Here is a 22,883-nt window from a genome sequence, read left to right on the forward strand (position 1 = left end):
GAACTGTCTCTTTTGATTGTGATCATGGTTATATAACCTAGGCATAGGTAAAAGTCATAATACTATATACTCCTCAAAAATAGATGAATTTTAATGTATGCAAATTATAAACAAACAAATAAATGTTGAAAAAGTTTGTCTTTACCAAACAGGTAGAAGTGGTCCCCATCCAGATTAGCTCCTTAATTATAGATGTTCACATCTTATCTAGACTGACCATTCTATCTTGAAATGCTGATTTAATGCTTTGAAAAGGTGGACCCAAATTTAGGTCTTCTGTAATCATCCTACATCTCTTCTATGAATGGAGAACTGGTGGGAAATCTTATTATTGCCCAAAACAAAACAAAACATCTCTATTTGAAAGAAAAGTTTTAATTTATTCTTTTAAAACGAAATTCAGGGACACCTGGGTGGCTCAGCAGTTGAGCATCTGCCTTCAGCTCAGGTCGTGATCCCAGGATCCAGGTTCGAGTCCCACACTGGGCTTCCTGCATAGAGCCTGCTTCTCCCTCTGCCTATGTCTCTGCCTCTGTGTGTGTGTGTGTGTCTTTCATGAATGAATAAATAAAATCTTTTAAAAAATAAAATTCATATCACGTTTGATTTGTTTTCTTTTTAGTGCCAGCAGTGGGGCTTGGTGGGCCAGAGCTGACTAGGTAAGTCCACAATGCAAAGTGAGGTGGCATCCCTCTTTACCCCATCTTTGTCCCTCTTCAAGTACTTACTTGTGTTTGCTGAGTCTTCTGAAAATTGGCAGAAGTGCTGACTGGGGTGGGGGAGGGGGAGGATGGGTGCCAGCACAAATGGAGCTGGAAGAGATGACAGAGCCACTGAAATCAAATTCATTATTAGATTAGAAAAATCTGGTTCCGTGAGATTCAGCAGCAGGGCCTGAGAGTAGGAGAAGAGAAGTGGGTAAGTATTCAGAGTTAGTGACTGAAACCTACCTCAATGGGGAGGACTGAAAGAGCCATCTTTAGGCCAAAGTAACTGTGTTTGTTCCTCTACCAATTGTTTCTCACATGGAGGAGAGTGCCTTGTCCCTCTAGCTTTGCAACCTGCAAAATTGTGCATCACTAAGAAATTTAGAGTGGTTGAGCCAGGCTAAAAAAGTGAATGGAGACAAGGACAGGAAAATATTAATAAGAGTTTAGAAGGGACATAATAAGAAGCCAAAATTCCACCAACACTGGAACTGCAATGACACTGAGGGACACCCCTTTTCTTCTCACCTCCATGTTTCCAAACACAGAAATGCTGGATAAAAACATAACAAAAAGATATAGTGAAATGAAATGAAAAAGAAAAATATAAGATGTCAAAAATAAAAAGGAAAAAAGAAAACAGGATAGTAAGCATATAAACTAATGCCATGACAACTGACTTATAAGGTATTGTTCCCAAATATAATCCTAATGGCCAGAAATTTAGATTTTAGTACCCAAGCAAGGATCAGAAATGTCACCCTGGAACTGAGATTCTTGCACAAATCTCAAAGCTAAGATACCTAAAGAGTTGAATGCTCTGTAAAATTGAGTTTGGAAGTGGCAAGAATCTTTTCATTAGTCTGGGGCTTCAGGTAAAAACGAAAACTGGGGGACAAAATAAAAATAAGGTAGAAAAACAAATAAGGTAGAAATAAAATATTAGGAAATAATATCAAGGAAGTTGGATGGCTTTCCTAGAGAGCTTAGGAGTCAATCAGTGTCACAATTAAGAACATGTACAGTGAAGACAGATTTCCTGTGTTCAAATCCCAACTCTATCATTTATTAGCTGTGTGATCTTGGACAAGTTACTTCCTCCAACTTTCTCATCTGTAAAATGTAGATAATAATAGTGCCTACTTCATTAATTTACCTTATTAATATCCTACCTCAAAAATGTTTAGTATATTGATTTAAAAAACCCTTTGGAAAAAAATTTAGGATTTGAAGGGAATGTTCTTAATCTGATTAAGGTTGCTTAGCATTCTCTTTAATGTCAAGAATAGAATAATGCCAAACCCACAACTCTATGGTCAATTAATCTTTGACAAAGCAGGAAAGAATAATCAATGGGAAAAAACATTTTTCAACAAATGGCCTTGGGAACACTGGACACCAACATGCAAAAGGCTGAAACTAGACCACGTTCTTACACTATATGCAAAAATAAATTCAAAATGGATTAAAGACCATATGTGAGACAAGAAACCATTAACTGGCAGTAACTTCTTTGACATTGGCAGTATCAACTTCTTAGTAGATATGTTGCCAGAGGCAAGAGAAACAAAAGCAAAAATAAACTATTGGGACCTATTCAAAATAAAAAGCTTCTTCACAGCCAAGGAAACAATCAGCAAAACTAAAAGGCAAACTATGGAATGGGGGAAGATATTTACAAGTGACATAGCTCATAAAAGGTTAGTATCCAAAGTCTATAAAGAGTTTATACAACTCAATACCCAAAGCTCAAATAATCCAATTAAAAATTGAGCAGAAGACATGAATACACATTTTTCTAAAGAAGACATACAAATGGCCACCACACAAAAAGTTGCTGAACATTATCATCAGGGAAATATAAGTCAAAACTACAATAAGATATCACCTCAAACCTATCAGAATAGCTAAAATCAGCAATGCAAAAAACAATAGGTGTTGGCAAGGATGTGGAAAAAGGAGAAAACTCTTACACTGTTGGTGGGAATGCAAATTGGTGCAGCCACCCTGGAAAACAGCACAGTATGAATTTTCCTCAAAAAGTTACAAATATAACTACCTTACGACCCAGCAATGACACTAACGAGTGTTTAACCAGAGAATACAAAAATACTAATTCAAAGGGATACACAAACCCCAATATTTATAGCAATATTATCTACCATAGCCAAGTTATGGAAAGAGCCCAAATATCCATTGACTGATGAATGTATAAAAAGATGTGGTATATATATATAATATATATATATATATTATATTGGCTGATCACCACCCAGTCAGGAAAGTAACACCTCCAGGGTGTGGAGGGACGAGATCAAAATGCTTATTTGAACCCTCACATGGTTTTGAGACTTCCTCTTGGGTCCCGTGTGAAGGCAGGTGGTTGAAGTAGCAAGATGTTGACCTGTCTGGGCTTCCTTCCCATTGGAGGTTCTTCCCTGACTTTGGACTTCACATGATTCTTATTCATACTTGAACCTTTCTCGTCACCCCCTCCTCAAAGTATCTCTTGTGTCATTCGAAAAGAGCTCTTCAGACCTTAGACCAAAAATCACCCCTTTGAGGGGATGGCTATGCTGCCAAGAGTAAAAGGGACCCACTGCATCAGGGTCACTGGCATTGAACTGGTCGTTTCCCCAGCTTGCTGTCCTTAATGTGTGCTTGTCTCATCTCTTGTGACACATGTTTTCTTCCCTACCCCTGGGGATTGTCTGCAGGATGTGGACTTCTGGGGTTTGCAGATTTGTAATGTGGTACTTCTTTTTTTGTCTGTAGTTTCTATCTCCTGGGGAAAAGGCAATAATTTCCTAAAATCCATATGAATGTGAAGAACAGCAGTATGTTACTGGGTGTTGTTGTTTTTTATAGTGCAAAATAAAAAAGATGAAAAGAAAAATATATATATGTGGAATATTATTCAGCCATAAAAATAAATGAAATCTTGCCATTTGCAATGACACAGATGGAGCTAGAGAATATTATGCTAAGCAAAATGTTAGTCAGAGAAAGACAAATACCATATGATTTCACTCGTAAATGGAATTTAAGAAACAAAACAAATGATCATATGGGATAAAAGAGAGAGGCAAACCAAGAAACAGACTCTTAATTATAGAGAACAAACTGAAGTTTACCAGAGGGGAGATAGACGAGGAGATGGGTGAAATAGGTGATGGGGATTAAGGAAGTCATTTGTGATGAGCATCGGGTATTGTATGTAAGTATTGAATCACTAAATTGTACACCTGAAACTAGGATTACACTTAGATTAACTAACTGGAATTTAAATAAAAATTGTGTGAGACAATTATGAAAAATATTATAAATATTATTGCAAGACCTAAGAAGACTTAAATAAACATAAAAATCATGGTCAATGAATGAGGAAATCTGTATCATAAATGTCATCTCCTCACAAATAATTTACGCATTTTAAATTCCAATTATACCAACAGGTGTTGTTTTGTTTCTATGGAATTTTATGAATTGATTGTAAGATTCATATCAACAGTCAAAAGCCAGGAATAGTTGAAGTAATTTTGAATAAGAAAAACAGGAAGGATGTGATGTATTACACAGATCTCTCTTTAGGCAAGAAAGAATTAATACCCCAAATACTGAGAGTGCTGCTGACAGACACTCATTAGTTGGCAGCTGACTTTGAGTATTGCATCAGTTGAAAAGACCCCAAGGTCATGGCTCTTGTTCAAGGCAATTTACTGATCAGTGCTGGGGTATAAAGGTCAAGTCCTTTGGTCCCAGCTTGGGATAAGTTTGAAAGGCTATCCCAACTCCAGAATTCCCTGTGTAGTTTGCAGAGGATTTTATTGGGACTGCATTACAGCTCAGCTTCTCTTTCTGTCCAATTCACATCTTTCCTTTCCCTTCCACATGTTTTAATCCCAGGAGAAATTCATAATAAATCTTCTGCATGCTAATGTCTTTCTCAGTGTTTTCCTCTCCTGGGAATCCAACCTGCGACTAAAGACTTTCTCTTTCAGCTATCAAAACATATTTATTACGAAGCTATGATACTTAAGTAGTGTCATAAATAAATAAATAAATCCAAAAAAGTACAGAAACAAAGTAGTATAGGTGAAAGGTGACATTATATTAAGTTGGGGGAAAAGGCTCTATTTGGTAACTATCGCTCTGACAAGTGTCTATTCAGATAGAAAAAATATTAGGTTTATTTTGAAAAAAGTTCAGTGAGGAACAAATACCCAAATGTAAAAAGTGAAGAAGTAAAGTTATTAATAAAATGTAAGTTAGTGTCTTTGTGACAGGATAGGAAAGAACTTCTTAAACAAGAGGCAAAGGTGGAAACCATAAAGAAGAGGTGGATAAGCTTGATTATATTTAAATTTAAAAGTTTTGCAGGCAATCTCAGGCTTGGAGATGTATAATCAACAAAGGAATGGTACTCAGACTATACAAAGAACTCCACAAAGCAGTAAGAGGTAGAAAACTGGCAAAAGGGACACCTGGGTGGCTCAGTCGTTGAGCATCTGCCTTTGGCTCAGGGCGTGATCCTGGGATCCAGGATCGAGTCCTACATTGGGCTCCCTGCATAGAGCCTGCTTCTCCCTCTGCCTATGTCTCTGCTTCTCTCTCTCTCTGTGCCTCTCATGAATAAATAAATAAAATCTTATTTTTAAAAGAAAACTGGCAAAAGATATGAACTGAAAATTTGCAGAGGAAGAAACACAAATGGCCAAAATCTTAAGAAAGGATGGTCAAATTCACTAATCAGTAATGAATTATAAATAAGGAGATGCTATTTCTTACCCATAAGGAAAATGAAAATAAATAAAGAATACAGATGTAACAAATGTGGCTGAAGATATGGGAAAATACAGCAACCTCTTTGGACAGGAATTTGGTAATATCTTGTAAATTTTATTTCTTATACACATCCCTGAGAAACGCATAGGAATGTGCACATGGTGGGATGCCTGGGTGGCTCAGCAGTTGAACATCTGCCTTTGACTTGGGGCATGATCCCGGGGTTCCGGGATCAAATCCCACATTGGGCTTCCTGCATGGAGCCTGCTTCTCCCTCTGCCTTTGTCTTTGCCGCTTTCTGTGTTTCTCATAAATAAATAAATAAAATCTTAAAAAAAAAAAGGAATGTGCACATGGTGACATGCAAAAGGGTGATCAGTATGATTTTGTTTGTAATAGCAAATATTTGGAAATCAATAGACAAATCAATCCTGCCTATCAACAAGGAATGAATGAATAAATAATTGTACTACATATATAATGATGCCATAGTATAAAGAAGTAAAGTGAATTAAACACATTTACATATCTCAACAAAAATCTTGAAAACATAATATGGAATAAAAATTTGTGTGTGGTTAGGGATGCCTGGATGGCTCAGTTGGTTAAGGGTCCAACTTGTGATTTGGGCTCATGTTGTGATCTCAAGGTCTTCAGTTTGAGTCCAGAGTCAGATTCCATGCTCAGCAGGGAGTCTGCTTCTCTCTCTCTCTCTCTCTCTCTCTCTCTCTCTGAAATAAATCTTTTAAAAAATTGCGTGTCGTTAGATAGCATTTATTTATCAAACATAAATTTACAAAATAATATTGTATTCAACTTTGAAAAATATATAAGTGGTGAATATTTTTAAATAGAGAAATGTCATAGAAAGGAAACATAACAGCTTCAGAAAACTGACTGTCTTTGGGGCAAGGAGAGAAGGAAATGAAAAAAGTCTTCAAGTGTATATTACATTTCATTTTTTATAAAAATTAAGCTTTTCTGAAGTGAAAAGCTTAATGTGGCAAAATGTTAATATTTATTGATTCTGGTTGGTGATATGATTTTGGATAGTGGATACTCTGCATTTTTCTGTATGTTTGAAATATTTTAGTATATAGATTTCTAAAAATTTAAATAGCAGTGGCATGTAGTAGAGGCCAGAAGTAAGTAGGAGCCTTGGATTGGTTCTGTAAGCATTTGTAACATATCCTTTGAGGAGTTTCAAAAATATTTTGGGAGACTTTTTTTTTCTTGAGGTAAAATTCGCATAATATGAAATTCACCATTTTAATAATTTTGAAATGTACACTTAGAGTTTTTAGTATATTCATAAGATTGTGCAATCACCATCACTATTTCATTCCACATACTTCCATCACCTTTTGGAAGAATCCTGCAAGGAACCAGAGGTCTTACATTAGCAGCACCTTGGGGAAAATGGTAAAGATATTAATAACTGATTTTGTATGAATTCTCAGAGAGAAACCTAGGATGATTCAACTTACACATTTAAATTGCCAGTAGGGATTTAGGGTTTTAATATTTCCTCCATAGATAAGAATAGCTCTTACAACTTCCAGAGTTACTCAGTAATTCCTTTTCCCAGGTGGTAACTTTACCCACTATTTCACATGATTTCTTTCTCCTTGGAGTGCTGCTTAGAACAGAGAGACAGAGATACGTCCTCTGCCTAAAGTACATTCTTTTTGCCATTCCAGACTGTGCTAGAAGTCTTAGAAACTGCTCTGGACTGAATGCTGTGCTCCACCGCACACCAACTGCCCCCACCGAACTCATATGTTGAAATCCTAATCCTTGACATGACAGTATTTGGATGTCTCTTTGGGAGGTTATTAGATAATAAAGGCAGAGCCTTCATGAATGAGAATAGTGTGAATGAAAGAGCCTCTGTAGAGGTCCCTGCTCCCCTCTGCCATATCAGGACACAGTGAGAAGATGGCTATCCATGAATCAAGAAGTGGGTTGTTACCAGAGATCCCTAATATGCTGGTGCCTTGATCTTGGATTTTCCAGCATCCAGAACTGTGAGAAATCACTTTCTGCTGTGTATAAGCCACTCAACCTACAGTATTCTGTTATAGAGCCCTGATAGACTAAGGCAGGGAACCCTCTTCTGACTCTTAAACTGCAATGTGTAATTATTTCCACTATAAAAATTACTCTTAGGGATGTAATTACTTATGGCACAGTCTATCACTTCAGGAAGCTCTGAACCCCTGGAATTCAGTGATCACATCTTTTTACCTTTGAATCCTCAAAACTCAGCATAATTTCCAGAATTCAGTAAATTTTCAAATAATTTTGTTTGAATGACTTTAACGAATTGAAGTATCTGTGACTCATTTTGGGTCCATCTAAGTTCAAGAACAAATATTAGTTGGCCAAACATATCATTTTCAATCAACTGTTGGAGGTAGCCATTAACTTAATATTTAGCATACCTCAAGTAAACAAACACCCGAGAACAATGAAATGTTAAAGTGCCCTACCTACTCTTCCTGCAAGGGTTAGCTTAATTCTTTCTGTTTCGTGAGTCTTTCCCTGATAGCCTGATGTGATGGCAGATGTTTTAGACCAGGAAATCAGAAGATTTACACTCAGTGAGAGATTTCTATAGCTGTTTAAACTTCAGGAAAAAATTTTTTCTGAGTCTTATTTCCTTTTGGATAAAACCATGGGTTAGGTTTCTTGGTCCATTTCCCTCTTATCAGTCTCTGATTCTTCCTTGGAACTCTCAGTAGCCATTATTAGTTGGTTTAGACATTTGGCACTTAGCAGATACTATCTTTATTATTTTTATCCTTTTATATGTATACTCATACACATGTATTTTATACTTTTGCAAGGCAAGCATTTTATATTATACTTATATATGTATTATATAGGTACATAGCAGAAGGCTTTTGTTTTGTTGTTTTGTTTGTTTTTGTTGCACCAAATTAAAATAATTATCCCAAAACTTTATAATATGCAGAGGTATTATTAGGCTTCAAGTTTTCTGAGGTAAATGAATCTGCTTGTGTGGATTCAATAGAGATAATTTTAATGTTTATTAGCAAGTTTCTAATTTTTCTCCCAAAAAGGATTTTCTGGATAAAGATCTAGACACAGTTTTCAAAAGCTTTTCTTTATGGATACTTGCTCCATCTTCAAAATTGTTGACCTTTCCATCAACAAGTGAAAATACCACTAATTCTTCTCAAAGTTGAGCTCCAGGTTCTAGCTCTTCATTTCCAAACATTGTTCTTCATTCCATCCAGAGTCCCCTTCAACTTCCTCTGGCTTCTAACTACAGACCTATCAAGAATTTACAATTCTAACTACAGACCTATCAAGAATTTACAATTAGAAAAAATCACCACCAAAACTCACAGATTTTAACCTCAACAAAACAAACATGTAGATGCATGTTGTCCTCAGCCTTTAAAAAGCTCCCAGGCTGAACTCTGCTCAGTCAACCAGCCAGAAAGAGGCTCCTACATAATTCTGTGAGAAGGCCCTTGAACTGTGAAGATTTGTTATATATTTTTGGCATCATATTTGTGCATGTAAATATGTGTATGTGTAAACAGATATAAGGATGAGGTTTATAACAAATGTATTATAATATTTAACATTCAACTGTATAATTAAGCAGGGATTTTTTTTAAGTATAGAAAGTCCAACTTTAATCAAAGGACTTGATCTGGTGGTTGATTTCTGCAATTAAGCATCTCTAAATCTTACATCAGATATCATTTTACATTTTTTTGGTTGATTTTTAACAAAAGAGAAAGTATAAATTCCTTAGAATTATTGTCTCATAATTTCATTTTTCTTCTAAGGAACATACAAAACAAGGCTTTTATTTGGATTCTTTTATCTGGTTCTGATAAGATAGGAAGCAGATTAGTATAGTGACTAGAAGTTTGGCTTGCAACAGTTGGATTGTACTTCAAATTTCCACTATCACTTTCTAGCCAGAAATCCCTAGACAAATTATTTAACTTTTCTCTAAGATTCACTTTTCTTATCTGTGAAGTGGAGATAATAAAAGAATGTACGTTGTAAGTTTTCTATGAGTACTAAGTAAGGTAATACATAGGAAAAGCAATAAAGATATAGCTTGGAACATTGTGTTTACTTAATAATAGTGATTATCTGAAACTCTTCATGGTAGATAATTTTTGCTCATGGAGAGGTCTGAGGAATGGTCAGGTACAATTCAGTAGAGTATAATGTGAATCAGATCCAGGAATTTAGGATTTAAAATTCAATTTCACCTGAAAGAGCTTGGGCAACTCACTCAATCTGCTCTTATCCTCAATATTGCATAAAAAACACCCTGGAATTTGTATTATCCCAGCTTCCTTTTCCCCCATTTTCTCTCTTGCTATGTACTCTCCCCCCACCCCTTATCACAAACTTCTCTTAGAAAAGAATCTGTTGATACTTACTGACATCCTAATCAATAATATCCTTCTCTCCATAGGAATTTATTTTTCAGCATTATAATTCTTTTGGTGCTCATAAGCTATATATCTACTAAAGGAACTTCATGTATCAGAAACTGAAAATGGGAGAGGGTTTTGAAGTTGGTGGAGATTTTCAATGACCTTGAAATATTCTTCTGTGGATATTCTTCTTCTTTGGCTCTGCACAAAGCTGGATAGGAAAAAAACAGAACAAAACAAAAACAAAAGTGAACAACAGCAAAAAAAAATCTCACACTAATCTTTTCTTTTTGGTTGCTTGACAAGCAGGGTAAGTTTCTAAGTCAGCTGAAAATATTTTTTTTCTTTTGATAAAATTTTCCATTTCAGAAGTAGGTTCAGTCTGGCAATAACAGGAAAGGATGAAAATCTTTTCATTTTTGTCTGTCATCTTGTGTCTATATGTCTGCTTTGTCACTGTATGTTCACACACACACACACACACACACACACACACACAAAAGTATTTGGCCTTCTAGGACTATGGAGACATTGTGGAATGACTATGCTTAGAGTTGGGGACCTAGTCCCAATTTAAGCTCTATAGCTCATTGGAAGTCCCAATTCTTGGACCTATAAAATTAAAAGAATGGACTAACTTCTGAATTGCAGATAGGATTGATTTTATAGCCATACTTTGAGTGATTGGTAGTAGCTGCCTAGGGTACTGACTTAAGGCAGTGGAGATCTTGATGAATTGGAAGAGTGTTTTGTGATAAATTAGCCATAAACACGGGACAGAAAAATGAGGGCCATCATGTCAGAATCTTGCCAATCTTAGGCTGCAAAAATCACTAAGGTCTTTCAATTTTTGCATCACATCAGGTGATGATTAATTCTTTACTTGCTGAAGATGTGACGTATCTGCCCTTCAAGTAGGTTAGCCACCTGCTGTAACCTAATAGAAGACTATTAGCATGTACGAAATATATTATGACTCATTCCTTTCTTAAAGAATTCGAAGAATCATAAATAATTTTCAAAAGCTAAAAAGTGAATTCACAGAAGGGAAGGGAAAATAAGAGTAAAATATAAAAGAGAATCAGCATAAGAGTCAATTATGAAATTCAAGGTTTGATTTTAATTTCTCTAACTTTATTCCATATTATTTCCCCTTTCTATTTCATTTCCATAGGTTGTGGCAAAATAAAAAGGAGTCACACTGGCCTGATAGTAGTATGTGAAGCCTGAACATTTTTCAAATTTTCTCATGAAAATGCCTGGTAAAATCTTGAAATTTGTTGAGGAGTCTGCATGATGGGGGAAATGCTTTAGCTGGCTTACTGAGTCAGACTTAAGCAGAGCAATCAGGATGATTGTTCTATTTAAAATTCATCAGCAGTAATGATCACTTGCGTCATCCTTCAAAGATGAGACTTGGGTCTCATGTAAAGGCATTCAAAACCTCATTACCATCTACAGTTCCCTTAGATGCAAGTTACTCAATGCATAGTAAATGGATCAGCACAGCAAGTTGGGCTAAATAGTCACACGCTCTAAAAATATACAGAGTTTTATAACTGGAATGACATTTTCCTTCTTATATTTTGCATTGAGAATACCATGCAAAAATAATGATATTGGCATGCTTGTTAATAATATATCCTTAGTCTTCCTCAAGTATTCAGTTAAGTAATGATCAAGGCATACATGTGCAGAAACCACCTGTGGCTAGGGAAAGAAATTTTCAAAAAGATGAAACAACAGCACTCAGATCCCACATGGGGCCACGGTTACTGGGCTCAGTTAGGGTACAGGACTAGAACAATTCCCTGCCAGAGAAGAAAAACTCATAATTCATGAACCATTGGATAGAGTATCCAAAAGAGTCTTGTTTCAGCAGTGAAGAATAATTAAACCCAGACAAAATACAGTTCAGGTATAAAAGCAATGGCAGAAAAAAATCAAAGTATTTCTAAATAACTGTGTCCCAGAACAAAACCCAACAATAGTTATAGAAATACAAAAGTATCCAGCACTCAACAAGGTAAAACACAATATCTTACATCTAATCAAAAATTGTCAAGCATGCAAGCAATCAGAAAAATGCCGCCTATAATGAAGAGAAAAATCAATCAGACAAAACTGACAGAGATGTTAAAAATAGCTGACAAAAACATTGGAAAACTATTATGCTATACTTTTATGTTCAAAGAACTGAAGAAGAAATTAAATATACTAAATATAAAGATATATTTTTAAAGACCATATAAACTTCAGAGGCGAAAACCAGAAGATAAATCCTGGAAATAAAACCTAGAAGAAAAAGACATTAATGAGATTAATGACAGATGAAATATTGTCAAAGTTTAATGAAATTGAAGACAATAATTGATACTATCCAAAATGAAACTCAGAAACTTCCAGAGAAGACAGAAGAGTAGGACCATAAGCTTACTGTATCCTATGGGATACAACCAGATAACACTCACAGCAGTGTCAATAACCCAGAACATGACCTGAAGACTGGCAGAACAAACTCCAGATCCAAATATAGAGAAGAGGCCACATCAAAGAGGGTAAGAAGAGAAGAGATGTCGTGGGAAACTAATCCCCATGGGTCTGGCCACTGAAGGGAAGAAGAAGCTGAAGATGTGGAGAGGGGAGAGAAACAGACTACCACACAGGGGAGCCTGCACAGCCCATAGCATTCAGCTTTGAAAACCAGAGAGGCTGAACTTCATGAGTTCTTGTCCAGCAAGAATTAAAGTCTGAAACTTTAAAAATCAAAAGACTTGGCTCTAGGAGGACCAGAAGGGTAATAAGACTCTGTCCTTGGGATGCCTGGGTGACTCAGTGGTTGAGCATCTGCCTTCAGCTCAGGGCATGATCCCAAGGTCTTGGGATCAAGTCCCACATGGGGCTCCCCTCAGCGAGCCTGTTTCTCCCTCTCCCTCTGTCTCTCTCTGTGTCTTTCATGACTAAATAAATAAAAATCTTTAAAAAAAAAAAAAAGGAAACTCTGTCCCTGCACATAAAGAGACAGTACAACAAACAGCCTGGGGAGATACAGCATAGAAGGAATGGTTTGAAAAATTCTGGGGGCATACAGGAAGGAGAATCTCAGAATTTGTTGAAAGACTATCCAGAGACAAAGGAGTTGGCAGGTGCCATTTCCCTCTCCCAGCCCCCAGGATAAACACATAGCAACTTGTGGGCATCAACAATGGTACCAGCATTTACTACCTAACTTGTTTGCCTTATGCCCTGCTCCCTCCAGCTGGGTGTGCCTCAGTTCCAGTGCTGCAGATCCCCTCACCCAGAAGACCAGTGCAAAACTTGCCAAACCTTGCAAAGACCTCATCTGCTGACTCTTTGCTTTTAGGGTCTTGGTCCCAGTGGCAGTGGGGGCTGGTCACCTTCTGCAGAAAACACAAGCACCTTGTTAAAACTGCATGCCCCATCCACACATGCTTTGCAGAGTGGCTCAGGCCTACCTTAGTCTCTGTGACAGCTGCACATCTCCCTGTGGAAGAGGACCAGTGCAACTTGTTAAAAGCACACATTCCACCTGGGCTTTCAAGAGCAAGAGACATAGCTGACTTTCCTAACACAGAGAAACAGACACAGAAAGTTAGACAAAATGAGGAGACAGAGGAATATGTCTCAAATGAGAGAACAAACAGGACAAAATCACAGCAAGAGACCCAAGCAAAATGGAGATAAGTAATATGCCTGATAGAGAATTTAAGGTAATGATCATAAAGATACCCACTAGACTTAAGAAAACAGTGATCATATCAGTGAGACTCAACACAGAGATAAGAAAGAACCAATCATCAGTGATGAAGAGCACAATAAATGAAATTTAAAAATACACTAGATGGAATAAATAGCAGGCTAGAAGAAGCAGAACAAATCAGTGACCTAGAGGACAGAATAATGGAAAGTAATCAACCTGGACAGGTTACAGAAAAAAAAAAATTAGAGTAGACTGAGCAAAATGAGAGTAGACTTAGGGAAGTCAGTGATGCCATTAAGTGTAATAACATTCTCATCATAAGCATTGCAGAAGAAAAGAGAGAAAAGGGGAAAGAAAACTTGTTTGAAGAAATAATAGCTGGAACATTCTTAATCTAGGGAAAGGAAACATATATCCAGATCCAGGAGGCACAGAGATCCCCCAACAAAACCAACTTAAAGAGATCCACATTAAGGCACATAACAATTAAAATGGCAAAAAAGAAAAGAGCCATGATAAAGAGACAATTTTAAATGCATCAAGAGAAAAGAAAACAGTTACATATGAGGGAAACCCCATAAAGCTAGCTACAGATTTCTCAACAGAATCTTTCACTTTCTGGAAGGGAAAAATCTGCAGCCAAGAATCCAGCAAAGTTATTCAGAACAGAAAGGGAAACAAAAAATTTCCCAGACAAACAAAAGTTAAAGGAGTTCATGACCACTAAACCAACCCTAAATGAAACGTGAAAGGGGACTCTAGAAAATACCATAAATAAGAGTTAAAAAAAAAAAAGGGAAGCACAAAAGCAGTGAAAATAAGTATACCTGTAAAAAATTGGTCAAGAGATTCACAAAATAAACGGATGTAAAGTATGACACCATATACTTAAAACATGGAGAGGAAAAGAGTAAAGAATGGGTTCAAACTGAAGTGACCATCAACTTAATATAAACTGCTATATGCATAAGATGTTATATACAAACCTAATGGTAACCACAAATCAAAAACCTGTAATAGATATACAAAAAAATAAAGGAATCTAAGTATATCACTAAAAAAAGCCAACTTATGGAAAGAGAAGACAGCAAGGGAACAAAGGAACAGAGAAGATCTACAAAAATGAAATACAAAACAAATAGTAAAATGACAATGTATACATACCTATCAATATTATTTTGAATGTAAATGAACTAAATGTTCCAATCAAAAGACACAGGGTGACAGAATAGGTTAAAAAACAAACAAAATCCTACAGGCTTCAGATCTAAAGACAATTGCAGATTGGAAGTGAGGGGATAGATAAACATTTATTAAGCAAATAGATGTCAAAAGAAAATGGGGGTAGCAATAGCTATTTCAGAAAAAAAAAATTGACTTTAAAACAAAGAGTAACAAATGACAAAGAAGGATACTATATAATCATTAAGGAGACAATCCAACAAGACGTAACAATTGTAAATATTTATGCACCTAACATGAGAGCACACAAAACATAAAAACACTTAATAACAGACATAAAGGAACTACTTGACAGTAATAAAAGAATAGTAGGGAACTTTAACATCCCACTTACATCAATGGAAAGACCATCTAAATAGAAAATAAACAAGGAAACAGTGGTTTGAATAACACACTGCACTAGAAGGATTTAATATATATATTCAGAACACTCCATCTTAGAATACACAAATTTTCAATTGTATATGGAATATTCTCCAGAATAGATCACATATTAGGTCATAAAACAAGTCTCAACAATTTCAAAATGATCAATGTTATACTATGTACCTTTTCTGACCACAGCACAATGAAACTAGAAATCAACTACAAGAAAAAATGTGGAATGAACACAAATACATGGAGGTTAAATAATACGCCACTATACAATGAATGGGTCAACCAAGAAATCAAAGAGGAAATAAAAAAAAAAAACATGGAGACAAATTCGAAAACATAATCAATGATCCGAAATCCTTGGGATCAGGCAAAGGCAGTTTTTAGAGAGAAGTTTATAGCTAACGGCCTGCCTCAAAAACCAGGAAAAATCGCACATAAACAAACTAACCTTACACCTAAAGGAGTTAGAAAAAGAAGAATAAACAAAACTCAAATATAGCAGAATGTTGGAAATAGTAAAGATTAGAGCAGAAATAAATGATAAAGAGATTTTAAAAACAATAGAACAGATCAATGAAACCAGGAGCTGATTTTTTAAAAGATCAACAGGATTGATAAACTTCTAGGCAGGTTTACCAAATAGAGAAAGACAGAGACAGAAAGTACTCAAGTAAACAAAATCAGAAATGAAAGAAGAAAAATAACAACCAACATCACAGAAATACAAAGGATTGCAAGAGAATATGAAAAATTATGGGTCAATACATTGGACAACCTAGGAAAAAATGGATAAAATCCTAGAAACATAAAAATAACAAATCTGAAGCAGTAAGAAATAGAAAACTTGAACAGACCAATTACCAGCAATGGAATTGAATCAGTAATTAAAATACTCACAACAAACAAAAGTCCAGGACCAGACAGATTCACAGGTGAACTCTATCAAACATATAAAGAAGACCTAAAACCTATTCTTCTTAAACTATTCCAAAAAATAGGAAGAGGAAGGAGGAAGTGAAAGGAAAATGTACAAATTCATTCTGAGCCCAATATCACCCGGATACCAAAACCACATAAAGATACCATAAATAAAAGGGGCACCTGGGTGGCTCCGTGGTTGAGAGTCTGCTTTCTGCTCAGGACATGGTCCTGGAGTCACAGAATAGTCTCACACTGGGCTCCCTGCAGGGAGCCTGCTTCTCCCTTTGCCTATGTCTCTGCCTCTCTGTATCTCTCATGAATAAATAAATAAAATCTTAAAAAAAAAAAGACACCACAAAAAGAGATAGGCAATGATCTCTGACAAACCTATATGCAAAAATCCTCAATAAAATATCAGCAAACCAGGGATCCCTGGGTGGCGCAGCGGTTTGGCGCTTGCCTTTGGCCCAGGGCGCGATCCTGGAGACCCGGTATCAAGCCCCACGTCGGGCTCCCAGTGCATGGAGCCTGCTTCTCCCTCTGCCTATGTCTCTGCCTCTCTCTCTCTTTCTCTCTCTCTCTCTCTCTCTGTGACTATCATAAATAAATAAAAATTAAAAAAAATATATCAGCAAACCAAATCCAACAGTATATTTAAAATATCATTCACCACTACCAAGTGGGACTTATTCTTGGGATACAAGGGTGGTTCGATATTTGCAAATCAATCACCATAATATATCACATCAATAGGTAAAAGGATAAAAACCAGATGATCATTTCAAAATATGTAGAAAAATCATTTGACAAAGTACAACATCCACTCATGATAAAAATCCTTTAAAAAGTTGGTTTAGAGGGAATGTACCTCAACATAATGAAGACTATATAAAAAACCCATGGCAAACATCATACTCAATGGGGAACAGTTGAAAGCTTTTTCCCTAAGGTCAGAAACAGACAAGAAAGTCCACTCTCATCAATTTTATTCAACATAGTACTGGAAGTCCTAGTTACAGCAACTAGGCAAGAGAAAGGAGTAAAGGCATCCAAATCAGTAAGGAAGAAGTAAACATTTCGCTATTTGCAGATGACATGATACTATATACATAAAACCCAAAGCACTCTACCAAAAAATGACTCGAACTGATTAAAGAATTCAGTAAGTTTGCAAGTTTTTACCCAAAGAACACAAACCACTAATTCAAAGAGATACATGCACCTCTATGTTTATTGCAGCATGATTTACAATAGTCAAGTTATGGAAACAGCCCAAGTGTCCATTGATAGATGAATAAATGAAGATATGGCATATATATATATATATGGAATATTATTCAGCCATAAAAAATGAAATCTTGCCATTTGCAACAACATGGATATGATTGCAAGTATAATTATATAATTAAAGTATAATCTAAGTGAAATAAGCCAGTCAGAAAAAGACAAATACCATGATTTCATTTTTTAAGTGGAACTTAAGAAACAAGACAAATGAATAAAGGAACAAAAAGAGAGAGACAAACCAAAAACAAGATTCTTAATTATACAGAACAAATAGGTAGTAAATAGAGGGAAGGGGAGTTGGGGGATTAGTGAATAGGTAAAGGAGATTAAGAGTACACTTACCTTGAGGAGCACTGAATAATATATGGAATTGTTGAATTGCTATATTGTACACCTGAAATGGATATAAATGAATGTGTTAACACACTGGAATAAAAAAACAGAAAAAGAAAATGAAACAGAAAAAAAATACTAGAAAGTAAAAAAGACAAAAAAAATCAGTAAACTGTGGTACAACTTCAAGTGACTTAATGTATGTGTAATTAGAGTTCTTTAATGTATGTGTAAACCTTCTTTAAGGTGGGAACCAAATAAAGATAGTTGAACACATGGTGGCCAAAAATTTTTCAAATTCATAAAAATTATAAACTTCAATGAAGCTCAAAAACTAAAAAATAAGAAATGTAAGGAATACTACAAGGTACACTATAACCACATTGCCCAAAACTAGAGATAATGAGAAAAATTTTAAGCAGCCAGAGAAAGATTTTAAATTATATACAGAGGAGCAAAGGTAAGGACAACAGATATCTTGTCAAAAACAATGCAAATGGAAACACAGAGAACCAACATTTTTTAAATTATGAAAGGTCAAAACACTCTGTCCATCTAGAATTCTACACCCAGTGAAAATACCTTTCCAAAAAAAGTGATATGGAGATTTTTTCTGAAATCCAAAGCTGAAAGAATTTACTACCAGTGGTCTTGTAGTATAAGAAATGCTTTAAGAATTCTTTCAGGTAAAAGGAATATGATACTAGTTGGAAAGTTGAATCTACACAAAGGCAATAAACATTTGGCTTTTATTATTTAAATACCTTTAAAAGCTAATTGTGCAAGTAAAAATAAGAATCAAATATGGGGTTTATATATAGAAGTAAAATGTATGACAGTAATAGCATCAATATCAATAAGGTAAAAGTGAGAGTAAACTGTTATAAAGTCCTTATAATATGATATGATATAATATGATATGTTACCACTTGAAGATAGACTGTGATAAGTTAAAGGTATATACGGTAAATCCTAAAGCATCTTCTAAAATAACAGAAGAAACAATTACAGGTAATAAGCTAACAAAGGAGACAAAATGGCACCAAAAAAAAAGTTGATCCAAAATAAGGCAGGAAAAGGGGAATGAACAAAGATCATATAGAGAAATCAAATCTTGTCATATTAGTAATCATATGATGTGTAAATCTAAATAACCAAGTTAAAAGGCAGAGACTACCTATTATGTTAAATAAAAAAAATTACTGACCAAGTATATGATGCCTACAAAAACCTACGACTTCAAATATAAAGACACAAATAAGTTAAAGTATTTGAAAAGATATACCATGCTAACATTATCATTTCATAATGATAAAGGGATCACATATTGCTGGTAAAAAGGTTAAATGGAACCATGCCTTTGGAAAACAATTTGGAAATTCTTTATAAAGTTAAACATAAACTTGCCCTATGACCCAGCCATTTTACTCCTTGGTATTTATTTACCCAAGAGCATATGTCCATATAAAGACTGGTATAAAGATGTACAAAATAGCTGTACTTGTAACAACCCCAAACTGAAATCAACCCAAATGTGGATCAATAGATGAATGGATAAACAAGATATATTTTATCCATACAATGGAATACAATGGAATAGTATTTAACAACAAAAAGAATGAAGTCTTGATGCGTGCAACAATGTGGATGAATCTCAAAATAATGGCTCAGCTTGAAAAACATCTTGAAACATTCTTGAAAAACAGAATACACACTATATAATCTATTTATATAAAATTCTAGGCAATGCCAACTGATGTATAGTGACAGAAAGCAGACCATTGGTTCCCAGGCAAATGAAAAAGAGGGAGTGTTGTGGGTAGAAATGGAAGAGAGAGATGACAAAGGGACACAGGGTTTCTTTTGAGAGTGTTTACATGTTCACTATATTTATTGTGGTGATGAATTCATATATCATATTGGACATGTGGACATATGTCTTGTCAAAACTTACAAGATGGTATACTTTAAAAACGTGCATTTATTGTACATCAATTATACCTCAATAAAGCTGTTCAAAAATAACTGGAATGCAAAGTATGCAGAGAACATATCACCTCAGGGTGATCCGGATGCAAATGTTTACCACTTTTTCCTCTCCACCTTACACCTTAAAAATTAGCATTTTGTTTTATCAGCAGAATAACTAACTTGATAACTGTCTCAGAAACAGGCAGATGCTGACTAGAGACCTTAATTGGACACATATTAACTGAATATATTACCCAAAGATAAAGGCTGTCGTGTTGGTTTTAAGTATCTTTCTGTACAACTGTAATTTTTCATCAATTTAAACAAACTTATAATAACCTCACTTAAAACCTTTTAATTCACCAAAGAAAAATTTCAGACTTTCCTGCGGCACAATTGTAAATGCAGACATAGATTCATAGTACCTGAAAGGACCTCGGAAATATCTGGCTTGCTTTTACAAAGAAAGAGATTGAAAGTCAAGGGAAATGAGTGGCCAGCTTGAAGTCACACGGCTGAGACCAGAACTTGTGTTTCCTGACTCTCTAGGTAGGATTTCAGTATTTCAAACTCAGAGGACTTTGATATAAAGCCCATTCAATATATATTTGTTCAACTCGCAATGAATATCCCAGATTGAGCTGGTGACCTTATATTCTTCTCTTTTAAAATATACTGAATTATTATAAAAGAAAAAACACATTTTTGTGCAAATATCTATACCCCCCATCTTCCTACATTAACAAGTTTCCGTTTTTGGAAAGGGACACATAGGAAGAATATAAACTGCCCTCATCTCTTCATCCTCTCATTTCTCTTCTGTTATATTTAGGGAATGGCCCGTTTGTGAGGATTTATGAAAACATGGGCCAATACAAACTCTGTCATCTTCCCCCTTATCTATGATTTCTTAATTTTGTACTGTACTTAATTTTTGTCTATATTTTTATCTTTTTATTAAATTTCTGGTAATATTTCTAGGAGTTCTGGGGAACATTAGTCTTCTCGAATTCTAAGCTGTTAAAGGCTCAAACTATGCATTAAAAACCGCTAAAAGAGGAAGAGAAAGGGAATAAAGGACTAGCACCACCATTCATCCATTAGAACAAGTGGAGGGGTGGAAATTTATGCATGGAAACTAAGGGAAAACTAGTATCGGTCATTAAGAAACAGATGCATCTCATTCATGGTTTTTGCCATGAACAAACACACAGAAAACTTCTCAGCTCTGGTTTTTTTTCTACTCCACCATTGTTTTGTGTGACTATTCCACAAATTCCATCTAAGGAGAAAATGCTAATTCTTTGTGGCCCAATTTGAATCTAAAATATAATCTTCTGACATTTTTTGTATATAGAGTTTCCAGAAATCTGACCATATTCGGAGGGATTGAGAAACAGTAGGTGATAAAACAAGGCTAATCTTCAAAGTAATTTAATTGTAGGGTAACACATTGTATCCTAAAAAAATAACTGGAGCATAATAACAATTATGACATAGCAGTGGTTCTCAAATTTGGGGGTGCATAAAAGTCACAGAGAATTCCCTGGCACTTCTCCCAGAAATTCTGGTTTAGTAGGTTAGGAGTAGAGCCCAATTTCCACTTATTAAAAATTTTGCAAGTGATTTTGCTGTAAGCAAATTTGTACTGATAAAAATTGCTCAACTTCTCACCTTTTTTTGTTGCTAGTAAAACTTTGGTTAAAATTTCAGTTCCACAACTCACTAACCAGAAGTCCTTAGAGAAGTCACACGACCACTCTGTATCTCAGCTTTAAAAAAATGAAGTAATATATGTAAAGTGCCTGATACATAGTAGAAATTTAAATAATATTAGTTTCTTTACCCAACCACATATTCTATTCAATCTGAGCCTAATCTACAATGTGTCTCTCTCTTAATTATTAACCTAAGTGTAAACAACTCCACATATTTAAGATCATGAAAACTCACATACCTCAACTCAAATGACCGGTTACCAGCCTCAGACACATTTTTGCTATGTTTGAATCACTAAGGCACAACAGAATATTGATGCATGCATATGATTAGTCCTCTTACAAAAGTCAGCTGACATAAGATTTTAAAACTTATTCAAGTAAAAAATGTAATCATTAACCCAAACTTACCACCCCGCCTTGGGTACTATTTTGTAAACTGAGAAAAACTACTTTAAATAGGAAGATATAAAGTATTTCTGTGTATAGACAAGAGTTCAAGATAAATCCTTATACATTTTTTGACATATGTTCTAGTCCCTCAGCCTCTTGCATTCACATTCATTTGAGTGCTTTAGATCCAGCAAGATGCTCTGAAACACCCAGGATTTAAACATAGGCCCAATGCACACCCAGACAACCCAGAGGAAAGTGAGAATTACACTTGTGCCTGTAGTCAATAATGGTTAAAGAGAAAATCATCATTTCAGTGAACACACAAAACTCAATCCGAGGCAGTATATGAGAGTCTATCTCCTTATTTATCAGTGCTGGATCAATGCCAATAGAAGTTATTAACAACATTTGACCAGAGCCTTCCAGACCAAACTCCAGTCCTAAGACTTCCTCCAGTCCACCAAATCCACTGAAATCTTCCTAATCGTATACTTAAAAAGCCAACCCCTCTTTAGCACTGTTCCACAAAACATTGGGGAAAGCATGCCAGCCTTGTATTTATGGTAGAGGGGGTTAGAAATACAAATTGTATTTTTAAATGTTTAATTTTTCATGAAAATCATATTGGTATAAAGTTTTAAAAGTCAAATAGTCCTATGTAGTTTACACTAGAAATTGCTCTCCCAAGACAAGCAACATCAACCCTGCTCTCCAAAGGCAATTACATACAAATATCTGTTTCTTCTGATATTTATCTCCATGTTTTTAAAAATTAACTTCATTTCACTATATAAATATAATTCACTAGTGGGCCATTATGCACATAATTTTATTTCCTTCCCTAAACTTAATTTTTTATTTTTCCTGGAGTTATTCACTGCATCTTTTTAAAATAATTCACTTGGTTTTCTCTGTACTTACACGTAGGTCTTTCTACATCCCTGGCAACTAGCATTTCAGAATTGCTCACAAATATAACTTGTCAGAT

At 35.3% G+C, this 22,883-nt stretch overlaps 1 long non-coding RNA gene across 2 annotated transcripts; it reads right to left on the bottom strand.

Moving 5' to 3' along the window:
• Positions 1–639: 639 nt before the first annotated feature.
• Positions 640–21,826, bottom strand: LOC129499090 (uncharacterized). 2 transcript variants are annotated; one of them, XR_008662299.1, is made up of 5 exons: positions 21,739–21,818; positions 17,820–17,871; positions 13,256–13,329; positions 9,932–10,139; positions 640–894 (listed from the first exon to the last, which is right to left on the bottom strand). It is a non-coding gene; the product is annotated as an uncharacterized LOC129499090 (long non-coding RNA). The 2 variants fall into 2 exon arrangements; XR_008662298.1 differs by lacking the exon at positions 13,256–13,329 and having other exon boundaries at positions 21,739–21,826.
• Between the last annotated feature and the right edge of the window lie 1,057 nt (positions 21,827–22,883).

Source organism: Nyctereutes procyonoides, unplaced genomic scaffold (assembly GCF_905146905.1).
Source record: "Nyctereutes procyonoides isolate TBG_1078 unplaced genomic scaffold, NYPRO_anot_genome, whole genome shotgun sequence".
Taxonomy (NCBI): domain Eukaryota; kingdom Metazoa; phylum Chordata; class Mammalia; order Carnivora; family Canidae; genus Nyctereutes; species Nyctereutes procyonoides.